This window comes from Lepidochelys olivacea (genome assembly GCF_965140295.1).
Source record: "Lepidochelys olivacea isolate rLepOli2 genome assembly, chromosome: 7".
In the NCBI taxonomy this organism is placed as follows: domain Eukaryota; kingdom Metazoa; phylum Chordata; order Testudines; family Cheloniidae; genus Lepidochelys; species Lepidochelys olivacea.
The window spans coordinates 67,527,507-67,546,876 of record NC_140417.1 but is presented as its reverse complement, the minus strand read 5'-3'; the positions used below and the strand labels follow the sequence as shown (position 1 = coordinate 67,546,876).

Here is a 19,370-nt window from a genome sequence, read left to right as displayed (position 1 = left end):
TTGACACATCTCTGTCACTGGACACTCACAGAAATTAACAGGTTTGCAGGTCCCAAAAGACTAGTATGCACACAGCTAGACTGGTACAATTCAGAATCAGGTCCTTGATAACTTCACAGCACTGAGATATATTTATAGTGAAAACAATTGTAAGTTTATTATTAAAGATTAAGATCTAAGAGACAGTAAGCAAGGATAACAAGTGGGAACAGAAATGGTTACATCGAAAACAAGAAGGTATAACATGCTGCTTAAAGTCTCAGCTTACCTTTTACAGGCAAACCATCTGTCTAAAAGCAGTCTTGTCTCACCCAAAGCTTTTTCGCAGCATTTCCAACCAGGACAAGTTGGGATCCCGTTTTCATGAATGTAATTGCACTGATCAGTTACTCCCAAGGTGCAGGATAACCGAGTCCCCCAGTTACAATGCAGTAAACCTTTCAAGTATACCCCCCCACACACCAATGTTTTGTTCTCCAGTGTGCTCTTTACTGTTGATTTCACATCCCCCAGTCAGTTCCGTATGCAAAATGGGTTTCCACTGTGTTGGCTTACAGTGCTTGATTTAGACATAAACATAGGGAGACTGGAGAGTCTACATCCCTTTGTCTGACAAAACTTGTTTGACAAATCTGCCTGGGACACAGACTCTAAGACACATTTTTGCACCTATACGTAACTCCTTAAAATCATCATGCGTACATCTCAAAATGATTATGAGTATCAGTAGGACAAACTTTTATTAGTCACCTCCCAGGCCCCCACAACCCTTTTTTAGACAAATACTATGAAAGCAGCACATTAGGAGTTGCTGTTACAGAAGAGTGAACCCTTCGCCAGTAGGCATTGCAGGGTTCTTAGGGTCACAATGGGTTCAGACAGACACCATGCAGCATAGGAGATTCCATCTGGCTATTCTGTATTCATGTTTCCAGAAAGTGTCTGAGATAAAACACACCAAATAAGTCATAAGGTAAACAGACAACCACAATCTAAGCAAGACTTCATTTTGACCCCTGCAAATACTGGGTCCCTGCATCCCATACTCCCATAAGTAGTTCCGCTGTGCCTGTGCAGTGGTTGACTAATTACCCTTGAAGAACACCCACATAATAAAAGGCAGGCATTCCAGGGCAAGTTTGGTGTCATCACTAAAAACACTATGCACTTAAGCCTCAATCTTGCAAACTTTAATGTACATATGTAACTTCATCCACAAAGTTATGGAGGTGTTATGCAGGATGACACCCATAACTCATAGCCCTTCCACCATGGGGATTTACATGAGGGTGTGAACCAATTCCTGTTGTGTTATGTCTTGTTTAAGTGATAGGACAAGAAAAGGAGATGGCGTTTTGTAAAGTAAACTGACAGCTATGGGAACAGCTACTTTCAGTGTCAAAGCAAGGCCAGTATAAGATAGGACAGCGCTTTCCCATTGATTTTTTTTAAAATGCATTCTGTTCCATGTAAAACCCCAAACAGCTTGAATCTACCATTAGCAGGAGCGAGTCGGGCCTGCAACAGCCAAAGATATGACCTGTGCAATAGTAGTATAATATCATGTAACAAGTTATTGGCTTTTTATTCTTGTATTGATTCAGGCCATTTAAAAACTCTCCCTACATTAAGGGACACACACACACACACACACACACACACACACAGAAACCAGGCTCAGTGAAGCAAAATACTTTCCCAAGCAGGAAGTGATCCCAATTAAACCATCTCACCAGTTCCATGAAGAACACAGGCCTAAAAAGAGCAGGGCTTACAATCCATAAGAAATCTGTGGTGAAACAGGCACCCACCTGTTTGGAAGGGACTCCATAAGGGAGGCAGAGAGGCAAACTTGCTCATCAGTCCTTCTCCAGAAGACACAAGCAGTGAGCATCCATGAATGGTGAGACATGTGGCTGCCCCAGATCCAGTTTCTGGAGCTGTACACCAGCCTACATCCCTGGAGGAGGCCTACTGACATTTCTGTCCCTCACTGAAAGCAGAGGAAGCATGGTCAGATTTCCCTCTAGCACTCTTACTTGCTAGCTGCTCTCCTTACCAGGGGCTACTCTAGAGCCCCAGTGACTGTGGCTAGGCAGTTTCTTCTGCCTCATACTAGAGTTGAATCAGATCGACCACCAACAGCTGCCACTAACGGGAGTGATTTCAAACCCTTCCTTCCCCCAGCAACTGCTTCAGGATCCTCTCCAGCACCACTGCTACAGCCACTACCCCCCCCCCCCGCCCCAACAATTCTTTCTTAAGATCTCCTTAGCCATAGCCACAGCCTGGATGCTGCCTTCTACCTTTGCCCCACACTCTTTGGGTCTGCTGCTCCTCTCTGTTTTAATCAGCATGGTGTGCGGGGGACAGAAAATGGTCTTCAGGAGCCCCCCCGATCTGCTGGAATTGCCTTGGGACTTGAGTAAAGCTAGAGAAGGTACCATGTTATTTTGAAAGAGTAGGGTGTGAAATTACTGGAGTTCTACTCTCAGTCTTCAGTTGTTACAACTGAATCAAGTATATCACCATCCAGCGTGGTGATAAAGAGACAGACAGACAAAAGAAAGAAAAGAGTTCTACCATATTTAAGATGGTAACAAACTGTTGCCTTTCTATTCTATGTCCTTGAAGTAGCAAGTGGTTTTACCGGTGGTTATTGAGAATTCTGCATTTCCCACATGAGACTTGACAAATCACTGTTCTTCTGAATTACTATCTATACCTTGTGAGTCACCACGTGGCTGGGAAAAAATGCACAGTATGTTCAAGGGAGACCTCAATGGGACTACTGTGGAGTTTCAAAGGCTGATTTGATTAAATGAGCAATTCAGCAGCTCCACACTAAGACTCTTTAAAAATGATTCACAGTAGGTCCCAACTATGTTAGCACAGTTGGTTGGTAGTGACTGAAAGTTGTAATTCGATGGCTGTTTGGCAATCTATGTGAAATAAATGGGCAGGGTAAGCCCATGTTCTCAACATCATCATACCACCGGGACACCCACATTTTCAGGAAAGGCCAAGGACTGAATGAGCTTGTAGCCTGAACTGGTTTTCAGCCGTGGATGTCATTCCTCCAAATCAGCCCAGCGGTATGACAGAGGAGCAACATAAAAACGTCTGCACCTATGCCACTGCACATTTTGGGACATTTCCAGGACCACGGTCTCTAGCACCATTCACCAGCATTAAGTCAGAGGAAGTCACAGGCAAAGGAAAGAAAACATCTGTATGCTTATTTTTAAAGGAGAACTTTGTATTAAGATTCCAGATTAGTAGGGAAAGGGATAATATATTAAATAGCATGATATGGAGCAGCCAATCATCATCAGCTTGATTGCTATATCCACAGAAAAGTCCAGCTTTTAACTCCAAAAATCCTGTGCTATTTGTATCATTATTATGCAGCTGAACATTTGTTTCCCAATCATTCAGTTCTGTGCTCTTTGGGAGTTCAGCCCCTGCGGATTTGGGAGATTACATTAATGCGCATTAGGGAACTTTTAACGAATACCAGCATAGTCCACGAGAGCCAGCTATTGAGCAACACATTGGAGTGCCCTAAAATGTATACTCTCAAGTACAGACTATAGCACCATGTAGACAAGCTCTTGGTTTATTAAAAAGTCTCTAAATACCTACTGGGGGACAACGAAGACCAAAGCCTTTAACAGTGTCTGTACAAGCTTCTAACTTCCCCACCCAGTGTCAAAACATAAACAGAAATGGAATTAGTTGACAAGGAGCCCTGACTGATCATTTTCCTTTTGTAGCACCTCGGTAGTTCATTTTGAAATGCTTCTTGTACTTTCATTGTCAAAAATGTTTTTTTGACTATACACACATTATTACTCTTGCTTTGAGATGCACTGTAAGAACAAGATGTTTGTATAAAGAAAACATCTTCAACTGACATCAAATTAGGTCTATGAGCTCTTGGAATAGATGATTCAATTGAACTGTTATGATTTAATCCTAATATTTTCTATACAGTCGTCATTTGAAGAATAGATAAAAAAGCCTCCATACAAATATCATGGATGTTATTCAGAGTTCAGTTACTCCTCAGAGGTTTAGAATATTCTATTTTAAAAGGGCATATGTCCAACACAGCCCAAACCTTGCAAAATTTCAGCCTTTAATATTTAGCCTTTTTGTCTTAATTACTCTGAGTAGGTTTTTTCAAAGAGTCAAACAGTACTAAAATAACCTTGCCCTTTTCTTTGGTATGAAAACACAAACACAGGAAAAAGCAGTCATATTTAAGTTGTCTAAAAAAAGAAAACCAACATTCCTAACCATGATAGCAATTTGTATTACAAACCAACGCCTTGTTTACAGTTTATAAGGTTGGGCCTTAGAGAATGTAGCAGCCACCCTCTGTGGCCTAAGGGCTCAGGCATTCTCTCCACCTAGCTCGGGGAAATAAAAAAAAGAAATACAGAAGTCTTTCGAAACCTCTATTGCAAATACTTGCATTTCTGTTCCAGAGACTGCAAAAGAAGGGGAAAAAAACAACAACAATACCTAGCTCTTAAGGAGACAGTCTCATACACACTAGGATGGAAAACCCCAGTGGCTCTCAATCTTTCCAGACTACTGTACCCTTTTCAGGAGTCTGATTTGTCTTGTGTACCCTCAAGTTCCACCTCACTTAAAAATTTACTTGCTTACAAAAAAATCAGACAAAAAATACAAAAAAAGTGTCACAGCACACTATTACTGAAAAATCGCTTCCTTACTCATTTTACCACATAAATTATAAAATAAACTGGAATACAAATATTGTACTTATATTTCACTGTATAGTATACAAAGTAGTATAAAAAAGTCTGTATGAATTTTACTTTATATTGACTTCGCTACTGCTTTTTATGTAGCCTCTTATAAAATTAGGCAAATTCCTAGATGAGTTGGTGTGCCCCCTGGAAGACCTCTGCTTAGCCCTGGTTGAAAACTACTGGCTGGAAGAGACCTTTGAAGCTGTATTTGTGAAACCTATGCAGTATAGATATATGAATATATATGCTCTGTAAGAAGCTAGCTAGATTTGGCAAGACCATGCTCAAAGCACAGTTAAAAATCAGTCAACAGTTTGTTTTTAATGGAGACTAGTGTAACAACATTCACTACATACTTAACTCCCTCAGGTGCTGAATTGTCCAGGAAGTCAATATGCAAAGTACTGTATCCAGTAGTCATACTTTGACAATGTGCTTTGTTCATTAATGACGGCAAAAATTTAGTGCTGTGCCTCAACTAATTCCTCACAGGGACCATGTTAACTGTATTTAAATCAAAAATCCATGCGTTCCACAGTAATTAAAATTTTACTAAAACTGTCAAAGGGTAGTTAAAAGAAAGTAACGCTTTGTCTACACTAGAAAATTAGGTCAGCTTAACTACATCACTCAGGGGTGAGAAAAAATCCCCACTGTAGACAGCACTACACTGTTTTCTTCCGTCAACTTAGCTACAGCCTCTTGGGGAAGTAGATTACTTACACCGACTGGAGAACCCCTCCTGCTGCTGTAGCTAGGGTCTACACTAAACCCCATCTCAACCCCAGCACATGTTGAACCAACAAAACAATTTTGAAAAGAACACGGTCAATTTACGTCTTTAACATAAAAACACTTGGCAGAATTCAATTTTTTAAAATAATTTTAACAGATATTGATGTTTATTTTTAAACTTTTTTATCAATTTAAATTTTAACAGTTGTATGAAATTATGCCTGGGACACAACTATTTAATGACAGACATTAAGATTCAAAAAGTTAAAGTTTATTAACCGTTAAAACACAAATTGTCAACATCACATGCCAGAATATAGATCTGCTTAAGTCAACAGATTCTGTTTTCACAATCCATTTGCTCGTCCATTTGTAAAGCGCCGAAGTCTAAATTTTTGGATTTTGACCCTATCAAGCTCCGAAGCCGCATTTTTCTTACTTCGCTATCTGTAAACATTGTTAGTTTGTGTGTATGTGGTGAAATCAACATTTACTGACATTTACCAATACAATCCTTTTAAGCCTAAACATTCCATTTCTGAGACAGTCTCCTTTCTATATCATCTCCAGATTTTTAACATTAGTATTGAAAGAAAGACAGAAAGAAATTGTTCCATCAATTTTAAGAGTCTTTTCAGCAATGGAGAAACTGGCTGACTTTACAGGGGTCCAGTCTGACGATATCCAAAGTTCTGTCAAAGGTAGCGGATAACTTGCTACTTGTAACTATCCCAGGTACAATATTTTCAGACAAAATGTGATTTTCAGGTTGGAAGTGTCCCTTTATAAACACAGGGCAGGCTGAACAATGCTATTAAAGATCAGCCCAAACCAAAACCTGCTTCCCGCAGCTCCCATTGGCCGGAAACAGCGAACTGCGGCCACTGGCAGCTGCAGGCGGCCATGCAAAATTACGCAAACTGTCTCACGGCCCGCCAGCAGATTACCCTGATGGGCTGCGTGCGGCCCATGGGCCGCAGGTTGCCCACCACTGCTCTAATGGAACCATCTAAAACTGCCTCAAAACTCCCTTGAACTTTAAGGAAGTTGGATCTGTACTTTGTATCCAAGGACCATCTTCCTTGGCTGTTCAGTGGCTTCAGTGAGAGAATGTGGTATCACAATCCAACGCCTAGCTGAGAAGACTAGGAGTAGCACTGTATGTAAGGGAGCAGTATGACTGCTCAGAGCTCCAGTACGAAACTGCAGAAAAACCTGAGTGTCTCTGGATTAAGTTCAAAAGTGTGAGCAACAAGAGTGATGTAGTGGTGGGAGTCTGCTATAGACCACCGGACCAGGGGGATGAGGTGGATGAGGCTGTCTTCTGGCAGCTTGCAGAAGCTACTAGATCGCACGCCCTGGTTCTCATGGGTGACTTTAATTTTCCTGATATCCGCTGGGAGAGCAATACAGCAGTGCATAGACAATCCAGGAAGTTTTTGGAAAGCGTAGGGGACGATTTTCTGGTGAAAGTGCTAGAGGAGCCAACTAGGGGGGGAGCTTTTCTTGACCTGCTGCTCACAAACCGGGAAGAATTCATAGGGGAAGCAAAAGTGGATGGGAATCTGGGAGGCAGTGACCATGAGTTGGCTGAGTTCAGGATCCTGACACAGGGAAGAAAGGTAAGCAGCAGGATACGAACCCTGGACTTCAGGAAAGCAGACTTCGACTCCCTCAGGGAACGGATGGGTAGGATCCCCTGGGGGACTAACATGAAGGGGAAAGGAGTCCAGGAGAGCTGGCTGTATTTCAAGGAATCCCTGTTGAGGTTACAGGGACAAACCATCCCGATGTGTCGAAAGAATAGTAAATATGGCAGGCGACCAGCTTGGCTTAATGGTGAAATCCTAGCGGATCTTAAACATAAAAAAGAAGCTTACAAGAAGTGGAAGCTTGGACATATGACCAGGGAAGAGTATAAAAATATTGCTCGGGCATGTAGGAATGAAATTAGGAGGGCCAAATCGCACCTGGAGCTGCAGCTAGCGAGAGATGTTAAGAGTAACAAGAAGGGTTTCTTCAGGTATGTTGGCAACAAGAAGAAAGCCAAGGAAAGTGTGGGCCCCTTAATGAATGAGGGAGGCAACCTAGTGACAGAGGATGTGGAAAAAGCTAATGTACTCAATGCTTTTTTTGCCTCTGTCTTCACTAACAAGGTCAGCTCCCAGACTGCTGTGCTGGGCATCACAACATGGGGAATAGATGGCCAGCCCTCTGTGGAGAAAGAGGTGGTTAGGGACTATTTAGAAAAGCTGGATGTGCACAAGTCCATGGGGCCAGACGAGTTGCATCCGAGAGTGCTAAAGGAACTGGCAGCTGTGATTGCAGAGCCATTGGCCATTATCTTTGAAAACGCGTGGCGAACGGGGGAAGTCCTGGATGACTGGAAAAAGGCTAATGTAGTGCCAATCTTTAAAAAAGGGAAGAAGGAGGATCCTGGGAACTACAGGCCAGTCAGCCTCACTTCAGTCCCCGGAAAAATCATGGAGCAGGTCCTCAAAGAATCAATCCTGAAGCACTTACATGAGAGGAAAGTGATCAGGAACAGTCAGCATGGATTCACCAAAGGAAGGTCATGCCTGACTAATCTAATCGCCATCTATGATGAGATTACTGGTTCTGTGGATGAAGGGAAAGCAGTGGATGTATTGTTTCTTGACTTTAGCAAAGCTTTTGACACGGTCTCCCACAGTATTCTTGTCAGCAAGTTAAAGAAGTACGGGCTGGATGAATGCACTATAAGGTGGGTAGAAAGTTGGCTAGATTGTCGGGCTCAACGGATAGTGATCAATGGCTCCATGTCTAGTTGGCAGCCAGTGTCAAGTGGAGTGTCCCAGGGGTTGGTCCTGGGGCCGGTTTTGTTCAATATCTTCATAAATGATTTGGAGGATGATGTGGATTCCGCTCTCAGCAAATTTGCGGATGATACTAAACTGGGAGAAGTGGTAGATACGCTGGAGGGCAGGGATAGGATACAGAGGGACCTAGACAAATTGGAGGATTGGGCCAAAAGAAATCTGATGAGGTTCAATAAGGGTAAGTGCAGGGTCCTGCACGTAGGACGGAAGAACCCAATGCACAGCTACAGACTAGGGACTGAATGGCTAGGCAGCAGTTCTGCGGAAAAGGACCTAGGGGTGACAGTGGACGAGAAGCTGGATATGAGTCAGCAGTGTGCCCTTGTTGCCAAGAAGGCCAATGGCATTTTGGGATGTATACGTAGGGGCATAGCGAGCAGATTGAGGGACGTGATTGTCCCCCTCTATTCGACATTGGTGAGGCCTCATCTGGAGTACTGTATCCAGTTTTGGGTCCCACACTACAAAAAGGATGTGGATAAATTGGAGAGAGTCCAGCGAAGGGCAACAAAAATGATTAGGGGTCTGGAACACATGACTTATGAGGAGAGGCTGAGGGAACTGGGATTGTTTAGTCTGCAGAAGAGAAGAATGAGGGGGGATTTGATAGCTGCTTTCAACTACCTGAGAGGTGGTTCCAGAGAGGATGGTTCTAAACTATTATCAGTGGTAGAAGAGGACAGGACAAGGAGTAATGGTCTCAAGTTGCAGTGGGGGAGGTTTAGGTTGGATATTAGGAAAAACTTTTTCACTAGAAGGGTGGTGAAACAATGGAATGCGTTGCCTAGGGAGGTGGTGGAATCTCCTTCTTAGAAGTTTTTAAGGTCAGGCTTGACAAAGCCCTGGCTGGGATGATTTAATTGGGGATTGGTCCTGCTTTTGAGCAGGGGGTTGGACTAGATGACATCCTGAGGTCCCTTCCAACCATGATATTCTAAGACTAAATCTGAACGTATTGGAATTTTTTAGGAATCAAAAAAAGTCTGTTTGGGGTCTGTTCCACAGTGGGAGATTCAAACCTGGGTCTACCAGACCCCAAGCAAGAACTCCCAACCACTGGACTAACACCAACACGCCACTACCTCTGTTGTATTAAAAAAAAAAAAAAAAAAATCAGTGCACTTTCAGCTCCACTGGGACTGCATTTTTCAGTCTAAAACTATTTGTCTAAACATTTTTGTCCAGCTCTAGATAGACACTGGTGTAGACAGGGCTCTAGTATTTCTACCACCATGAAACAAAAGCCTGTTCAGACCAAGCTGTCATGACATAATACCTGAGCCCCAGCTACACCAATTGTTTAGCACTAGTGCAGCTGCCACACAGCTGGCTTCTGCAGTAACATGGATTCAAATTCTCTTAGGGTAGATGCACCAGAGACCAGCTTCACAGCTTGCAGCAGATATCTACTGCTTGGATACCCAAATCACATGTGATTCCTCCCTTTTAAAAGGCAGATAAATTGTTGACAGAACTAGCTCTGTATCAATGGTCAGAGGAAGCTTTATAAAAATCAAAGGGCAGAATCCAGAATTAAGGACTGGAAGCAATACATTGTAAATATTTACTGCTGACCTTTTCACTACTTATATACCTGGAGCACGACAGGATATTTCACCCTGGCAGCTGCCAGAAGGGAAATACAATATTTGCATAATATCAGAAGCTGAAAAATACCATAAGGTCTCTGTTGTTCAGGTCAACAGCCAACCATTTAGCTGAGACGCTGGGGCCAACAGCGGTGTTTTACCATAATTAAAAAGGACTACCTCCATCAACGCTATTCATTATAAAAGGTGTGTGAAGGCAATCACCTAAGCATCAGTACACTACTTATTAGTTCTACCTGTGCATTCTATCCCTATATAATTTCTGTACATTGTAGAAAATCTAGCAGGCTCGGTTTTGAGAACCCTGGTGTTTTAGTATCAAACTTCAGATATTTGCCAGTACATTTGAATCATCATTGTTATTCTGATGACACGGAGTTCCAATATTCTCTTTCACAGGTTCTCTCTGTGCTATTGTGTCTCCCGCAAGTCCAGAGCCAGATGTTAAATCGTTTGCTTCAGCTGAGCAGTGACAAAGCTGAGTTTATTGCAGGTGACCTCCTTGCATATTTGTGGTGACACTGCCTCTAGGTAGGCCCCATGAATAAGGCTACATTTTAGCCACGGGTATTTTTATTAAAAGTCATGGAAAAATTCATGAGTCCATGACCTATCCAAGACTTACTAAAAATACCCGACTAAAACTGTGGGGGGTGGGGGAAAAGGAAGAGGGGGCGAGTCATGGCTCGGGGGGGGGGGGTGCTGCAGGTCCTGGGGAGGGGGGCACAGGTGCAGGGTGGGGAGTCGCTGCCCGGGATAGGAGCAGGGGAGAGCAAAGGTGCTTGGGATGGGATGGGCATGGGCGGGGGGGCTGAACCTTGCTCCTTACCCAGCTCCCTAGCTCCACGTGCTGCCTCCGCTCCGCTCCAAGCCCTGGTTCCCCTGGTTCTTCAGCTCCCATCGGCTGGGAGCTGCGGGCAGTGGGAACTGCGGGGGCAGGGCTTGGCTGCTGGCAGAAGCAGCACGCAGAACTAGGGGAGCTGAGGGAGGGGAGCCTCCCGCCCCCGGTAAGCAGCAACCCCAACCCCAAGGCCTGAGCCCCCCCACATCCAAACTCCTGCTGCTGGGGTGCAGGAGGCCCCCCGAGACTGCCCCAGCAGCAGCCAGTGCAACTGACCCCGGTACTGCCAGGGCTGCTCAGGTGGCTCCTGGGCCAGCCGCATGGGGCTGCTGCAGAAGTCACGGAATCTGTGACTTCCGCGACAAACACGGAGCCTGATCCATGAACTACTAAGTGACTCCTTTGCCTCCAGATTTGCCACAGGGTTCTGCTCCACCGCCTAAATTTAAATTTTTTAAAAACTACATTTCTAGTGCTTATGGTTGTGCTGAAAAACCTTCCCAGTATATTCTGTCTGCAAACAGCTTAGACCAATAACTGAAAGAGGGGCAAACTACTACCCTCACTTGTTACAGGGACATTAACTCTGAAATATAAACGACAAGCGACAAAACGTTTAAACTGCTCTTTTCTTACCTTAACATCTAACTTTTATGCTTATTTTACAAGCCCAAGTTGCCTTTCGAGGTGTCCAAAGCCTAAGGTGTCCCCTAACCAGTGGTCAAGACTTCATATTTTCCCCATATAGCTATACAACACAGTTAAGACCCCACAACGCATAGCGTTACATTGGGTGTATAAAGTGACTCAGTGAGAAATGAAGGTCTAGGAATAGTGTAAAATTGATGTGATTTGATATGAAAATAAATAACAGAAGGGAAAGAGCACTGGTTGTATTACTCACTTTCAGATTTAATTCAGGATAAGTCTACAGCTATGAATTTACCTGGCACGGACACAGGATTTCCTATATGCAGCACCAAGGAGTCATACTAAAAAGAGTACATGGGGCCTTGCCTTTAGAGTCAGCAGCCCTGTTAATATCACAGCTACTGTCACATCTGGCCAACATCTTTGGTCATATCTGTATTCTGACCAGAACTTTTCTCTTGCCATTTCTGGATCATAATTACTTTTCATCCCATGCTGCCTCTTTCCCATGCTACCAGATGGTAAATGGTCCTTTAGAGACTGCATTTACAGTAACTTGCTGATTTATGAACTAGTACATAAAATATTCTGTAGGCTTGAGCTCAGGCAAAGAATCGCTGCGTGGATTCTTATGCTAACTCTGCTTTTCCCCAACTATTTTTCTAACACAGTCATTACACTGGCTTCCCCTTAAATATTACATACAGAGCTGCTTTGACAACTTAAAATTATTTTTTTGAAACCACATCTCTGGATAGGGTTTAGATAGTTTTGACACCATGATGCTGGCAGACCAGGTAGCTCATACCAAGGTCCCCATCTCTCAAATGAACACTGAAATACATAGCTGGAATCCATCTGACTCACCTGTGTGTTAGTATTATTAAAATAGGTATTAGAATTCTAAGCAAATGTTTAGTGTTCAAATGTTATGAAATGCTTGTAAATTGCTGTATGCATTCATGTCATAATATCTGTATCCCATGTTATAAGTAGGGCTGTCGCTTAATTGCAGTTAACTCCTGCAATTAACTAAAAAATAATCGTGATTAACAATGTGATTAAATAATAATAGAATACCAATTGAAATTAAATATTCTTGGATGTTTTTCTACATTTTCAAATATATTGATTTCAATTACAACACAGAATACAGAAAGTGTACAGTGCTCACTTTATATTTATTACAAATATTTGCACTGTAAAAATGATAAAAGAAATAGTATATTTCAATTCACCTCATACAAGTATTGTAGTACAATCTCTTTATGGTGAAAGTGCAACTTAAAAAAATGGTTTTTTTGTTACATAACTGCACTCAAAAAAAACCAAAACAACAATGTAAAAACTTTAGAGCCTACGAATCAAGTCAGTTCTACTTCTTGTTCAACCAACTGCTAAGACAAAAAAGTTTGTTTTTATTTATGGGAGATAATGCTGCCCACTTCTTATTTACAATGTCACCTGAAAGTGAGAACAGGCGTTTGCATGGCACTTTTGTAGCATTTCAAGGTATTTATGTGCCACATATGTTAAACATTTGTATGCCCCTTCAGGCTTCAACCACCATTTCAGAGGACACACTTCCATACTTATGCCGCTCATTTAAAAAAAAATATATCTATGTATTAAATTTGTGACAACTCCTTGGGGAAGAATTGTATGTCTGCTGCTCTGTTTTACCCACATTCTGCCAAATATTTCATGTTATAGCAGTCTCGGATGATGATGACCTAGCACATGCTGTTCGTTTTAAGAACACTGTCACTGCAGATTTGACAAAACGCAAAGATTGCTACAGCACTCAACACAAGGTTTAAGAATCTGAAGTGCCTTCCAAAATCTGAGAGGGACGAGTTGTGGAGCATGCTTTCAGAAGTCTTAAAAGAGCAACACTCTGATGCTGAAACTACAGAACCCGAACTACCAAAAAAATAAATAAATAAATAATCAGCATGGACGCATGTCCTCTGGCACGGGGGTTGAAGCATGTAAATATCCTGCAATGCTGGCTACAACAGTACCATGCGAACGCCTGTTCTCACTTTCAGGTGACGTTGTAAATAAGTGGGCAGCAGTATCTCCCTTAAATGTAAACAAACATGTTTGTCTTAGCAACTAGCTGAACAAGAAGGAGAACTGAGTGGACTCGTAGGCTCTAATATTTTGCTTTTTTTTAAAAAAAAAAACAGTAATTTTTTGTACATAATTCTACATTTGTAAGTTCAACTTTCATGATAAAGAGATTGCACTACAGTACTTGTATGAGGTGAACTGAAAAATACTATTTATTTTGTGTTTTACAGTGCAAATATTTGTAATCAAAAATAGATGTAAAATGAGCACTATACACTTTTTATTCTGTGTTGTAACTGAAATCAATATATTTGAAAATGTAGACATCCAAAAATAAATAAATGTTGTTCTATTATTTAAGTAACAGTGCAATTAATCACACGATTAATCGTGATTAATTTTTTTAATCGCTTGACAGTCCTAGTTATAAGGCAATACTGAAGCATTTGTAACTGTAAGTCGCCAGACAAAAGAGAAGCACTGAATGTGACATATTAGTTTCCAGCAGGAGACATTATCTCCTGCCCAAGAAAAGAAGGCCACCACCACCACCACCAGACGAACCATTGGGGAACATCAGAGGACAAAAGACTTTGTTGACTGCTCCTCCTTCTCCCCTCCCCACCAGGAGAGGTGCAAGTGAATTCCTCCCAACAGCTGAATTTGCAGATGGTGGGAAGGAATCAAAAGCCCTAGCAAGGATGAACTGTATCTTTTATGCTGCTTGAACTCTGAAGGGCAAAGATTATTAAGCATAAACAAAAGAATACCTGTGCTTACTCTAGGTTAGTGCTAAAGAACACAGAAAGTTTGCTTATTATAGAAGTCTCTATTACTTTTGGAAACTTAAGATCAGAACCCATGTGTTTTTATCTATGTTTACCTGCTTCAACCTTGTAAATAACACTTATTTCCTTTTCCTAGTTAGTAACTCTTTACATAGTTTATTACAAGCTTGGCTACAAGCATTGTTTTTGGTGATAGATCTAAGGTGCAACTGACCTGGGGTAAGGGACTGGTCCTAATCTGAATATTATTGTGATTTTTGGTGTAAGGGACCATCTATCACAAAATAGATCAGAGTACCCCAGGGGACTGTCTATGACTCCATGTTAAGGCTGGTATAGTGCTGGAGGAATTTACACTTGATAATTGGCTAGTGAAATCTAACTACAGAACCAATTTGAGGTTTGTGCCCTGGTTCTTAACAGTCTGCCCTGAGGTTGGTACCTATGCTCTTAAGCCACTGCAGGCATGACAGGCTCTCATGATGCAGGACTTCTGGTGACTGCGAGGTATAGGATTAGCAGGTGGGATTTCCAAAAGAACCTCAATGAGTCTGGGAACTCGGCCTTGCTCAATAAGGAGCTAGATATGAGGCCAAGTTTTCTGCTAGCATAACTCCACTGTAAACAGAGAAAACAACCTTATAGGTATTTTAAGGCTTGGTTTAAGGACATTTATTTCTGATGGCTTACCCAATGGCAGTTGTATTTATATATTTTATGGGTTGAGGGAAAGAGCCGCCATGCACACTCTCATGTCTGTTTTTCCCAATGCAGTTTCCCCTCACTTCCTGAAGCATCACTTGCAATTCCCCCTTGAGACACTAGATCCACCCCCTATATGCTCCACCTCATGGCAGGGATTCCCATTCATTCGACAGTTTGTTTCTCTGGCTATGTTTACATTTGAGCTGCAATATGTGTCTCAGCTCACACAGAGGTACCCACGTTAGTGCCTAAAGTTAGCTGCGTGTCCATAGTAGCATGGGTGAGAGCTTAGACTTGCCACCCCAGGACATGGCCAGGTGGTCGGGAAGGTTTGTACTCCAGGCCAAGTGGCCGCCTGTGCCACCAATGGACACACCACTATGTTTAGCGCTACACAAACTGCTAATCGCACCTCCCAGCATGAATAAGAACATAGAACACAAGAATGGCCATACTGGGTCAGACCAATGATCCATCTAGCCCAATATCCTGTCTTCTGACAGTGGGAAATGCCAGGTGCTTCAGAGGAAATGAACAGAACAGGTAATCATGAAGTGATCCATCCCCTGTTACATGCTCTCAGCTTCTGGCAAACAACGGCTAGGGACACCATCCCTGCCCATCTTGGCTAATAGCCATTGATGGATTTATCCTCCATGAATATCTAGTTCTTTTCTGAACCCTGTTATGGTCTTGATCTTCACAACATCCTCTGGCAAGGTATTCCACAGGTTGACTGTACATTGTGTGAAAAAAATACTTCCTTTTGTTTGTTTTAAACCTGCAGCCTATTAATTTCATTTGGTGGCCTCCAGTTCTTGTGTTATGAGAAGGAGTAACTAACACTTCCTTATTTATTTTCTCCACACCAGTCATGATTTTATCAGATCATATATCCCCCCTTAGTCGTCTTCTCCCCCGGATGAAAAGTCCCAGTCATATTAATTTCTCCTCATATGGCAGGCACTAAACCCATACCCCTAATAATTTCTGTTGCCCTTTCTGAACCTTTTCCAATTCCAATATATCTTTTTTGAGATGGGGTAACCACATCTCCACACAGTATTCAAGATGAGGAAGTACCATGGATTTACATAGAGGCAATATGATATTTTCTGTCTTATCTATCCAATTCCAAACATTCTGTTCACTTGACTGCCGCTGCACACGGAGTGGATGTTTTCAGAGAACTATCCACAATGACTCCAGGATCTCCTTCTTGAGCGGTAACAGCTAATTTAAACCCCATCATTTTATATGTACAGTTGGGATTATGTTTTCCAACGTGCATTACTTTGTATTTATCAACATTGAATTTCATCCGCCATTTTGTTGCCCAGTCACCCAGTTTTGAGAGATCCTTTTGTAGAGCTTCAGAGTCTGCCTGGGACTTAACTGTCTTGAGTAGTTTTGTATCATCTGCAAATTTTGCCACCTCGCTGCTCATCCCCTTTTCCAGATCATTTATGAATATAGTGACTCGGTCTGGGCCCAGTACAGACTCCTGGGGAACACTATTTACCTCTCTCCATTCTGAAAGCTGACCATTTATCCCTACCCTTTGTTTCCTATCTTTTAACCAGTTACCAATCCATGAGAGGACCTTCCCTCTTATCCCATGACTGCTTACTTTGCTCAATAGCCTTTTGTGAGGGACCTTGTCAAAAGCTTTATAAAAATTGAAATATACTGTATTCACTGGATCCCCCTTGTCCACGTGCTTGTTGACCCCCTCAAATTCTAGTATATTGGTGAGGCATGATTTCCCTTTACAAAAACTTTCTATCTTCCTCTCTAGGATTTAACTTCCACTTTTTAAAGGATGTCTTTTTGCCTCTCACTGCTTCTTTCACTTTGTTGTTTAGCCAAAGTGGTACTTGTTTGGGTCTATTGCTAGGTTTTTTAATTTGGGGTATACTTTTAAATTGAGCCTCTATTATGGTGTCTTTTAAAAATTTCCATGCAGCTAGCAGGGATTTTAATTTTGGTGTTGTACCTTTTAATTTCTGTTTAACTAACCGCCTCATTTGTGTGTAGTTCCCCTTTCTGAAATTAAATGCAACACACCTAAGAAGAGCGAGTGATGTGACAACATTCTGGATGGGATTTCAGGTGAAGAGGAAACACTTTCAGCTGACTAAAAGGCACATTTATAACCTATGTAACATTTAACAATATATTTCAAGAAGGTTATTTGTATTAGCCACTTTCCTGAAGCTTACCAGGAAGCAATCACATGGCATCTACCCAAAAGAAGTGTAGGAAAATGTGCATAGGGAGGCATGTAAATATGGAATTTTATACTTCTCCCCTCCCCCCATATACATACCGCTCCTGTCCTTTTAGTAGTAGTCACTGAGCAGTGCAATTGACACGCATTGCCATTGCAGCCCTGCCTGTGGCCCCCATTGTGCTAGGTGCTGCACGGCACAGAAAGACATTCCCTGCCCCGACAGTCCCTGCGCCCCCCCCCCGAGTTTGCGGTCCAATCGCAGCAGCCCCCCCGTCAAGCTACACCAGAAACCCTGGGTACGCTCCAGCCAAGGGGCCGGAGTCTGACTGGTTCTGCCCGGCTGCAGCTCCCCGGGCTTTCAGCGGGTGGGAGTTTCCCTCGCTTCTGGCTGCCGGGAGACCGGCCTGGGGCCGGGGCGCCAGGGTGGGTCGGGGCTGGGCGCGCCGCAGAAGAAGCGGGCGAGGAGCTTGGGGGGCTCCCGCCCAGCCCCGTCCAAGTGCCACGGTCGCTCCTGCGCCGCTCCCCGCTGTCCCCCCCTCGCCTGACCCAGCCACTCCTGCACCCCCGGGCTCCTACCTGCGGGACGCGGGGCTCCCCGGAAGCTGAGGCGGCCGCGCGTCCTGTGGGCCGAGGCGCTCTCGGGGCGGAGCCGCAGCTGCTTACAAGATCTCTTCCTCCTTCCCCCGCTGTGAGTAGAGCAGGGCCGCGGGCGGGGAGGAGAGAGACTTTCACTCGCCCGCAGCCCCACGCCCCCGCCCCCGCGGTGGAAAACGTGACAGCGCGCCCCTGGTCCCAGCGGGCCGCGCCGCTCGGAAAACGCAGGTGCGGCTCGCTCCGCGCTCCGGCGAGCTTCGCTGTGCCCCGGGCGAGCTCCAGCCCCAGCCCCTCCCGCTGCCATCCAGCCAGGGGGCTGCCCAGGCAGCGGCGCGTGGGGTTCCCCGGGCTGGGCGGGTCAGTGTTACAAAGGGTTAGCACGGGTGTCTGGGTGGGGCTTGAAAAAAATCTCCCCACATGGACTACATAACTACCCTGTGACCTGCATGTGGAGTCAGGGGGTCTCCCACGTCCTGGGCTTCCTTTCCACTGTCACTAAACCGAAAAGGAAACTGACGGAATATTCCATGCCATTTTTTTCTTGCAACATCCTTTTGACTAACTCTCAGCTGATTGAACCCTCCCCAACCTCGGTGAAGTCACCCTGAGGTTGCACAGACTGTAGGTCAAAACAGCATTTGGGTCAGGCTTTTTAATAGCCCTTTAGACGTGGAGGAGCCAGCCCCTCCGTCACTAAGTCACCACTCCACTGCTGTCCTTTCGCACCCACATTAATAATTATTCTTTATAGTGCCCCAGTACCTAGGGACCCCAGCCTGGATCAGGACTAAGCTTCTGTACAAGCACAGAACAAAGACTGGCCCTGCTCCAAAGAGGTTGGTACATAGAAGCAATGGTGTGGTAGTCTCAGGCTATACATTTTGTTTAGAAAATATTGCACTGAGGACATGGTTATTTTGAAAACACCTCTTACATTTACACCCTCCCTTTCATCCAGCAAGTAGCTACTTTCCACACAACCGCCCTGATTATCCCTTCTGCTTCCATTCAGATTATAAAGGTGAGAACATGTCAATGATGGGGGGAGGGGAGGGAGAGGGACGGGCATCAAAAGATGCTGGAACAAGGATTTTAAGGCTAGGTGTGTAATCGCGATGATCAGATCTGATCACCTGCCTAGCACGCCTCAGAGAACTTCACCGGTAAATTCTGCAGCAAACCCCTCAAACCTGTTTGAACTACAGCATATATTGCATCTCATTATGCCTTTTTTCTTCTAGATTAAGTACACTAGTACATATGTAAGCAAAACTTTTGTCCCTTGGGGGTGTGAAAAAAGACACACCCCTGAGCGCCATAAGTGTGCTTACCCCGGCAAAAGTGTGCACAGCGCTATGTCAGTGGGAGACACTCTCCTACCAACATAGCTACAGCCGCTGGTTGAGCTGGTGTTATTATGTCAGCTGGAGAGCTCTATCCCGTTGGCATAATGTGGCTACAGGAGTGCTCTTGCAGCAGCAGATCTGTATCGGTA

General features: G+C 43.7%; 1 protein-coding gene across 2 annotated transcripts in view; it reads right to left on the bottom strand.

Moving 5' to 3' along the window:
* ANXA11 (annexin A11) overlaps positions 1-18,172 on the bottom strand; it is a 61,436-nt gene extending 43,264 nt beyond the window's left edge. The window contains exon 1 of one of the 2 annotated variants that reach the window (XM_084633110.1): positions 17,858-18,172. The gene's annotated coding sequence lies outside the window, so the exon portion shown is untranslated. Of the gene's footprint in view, positions 1-1,811; positions 1,835-17,857 lie in introns of those variants that run through there. The other variant, XM_084633111.1, reaches the window with a different exon arrangement.
* Positions 18,173-19,370: the final 1,198 nt, after the last annotated feature.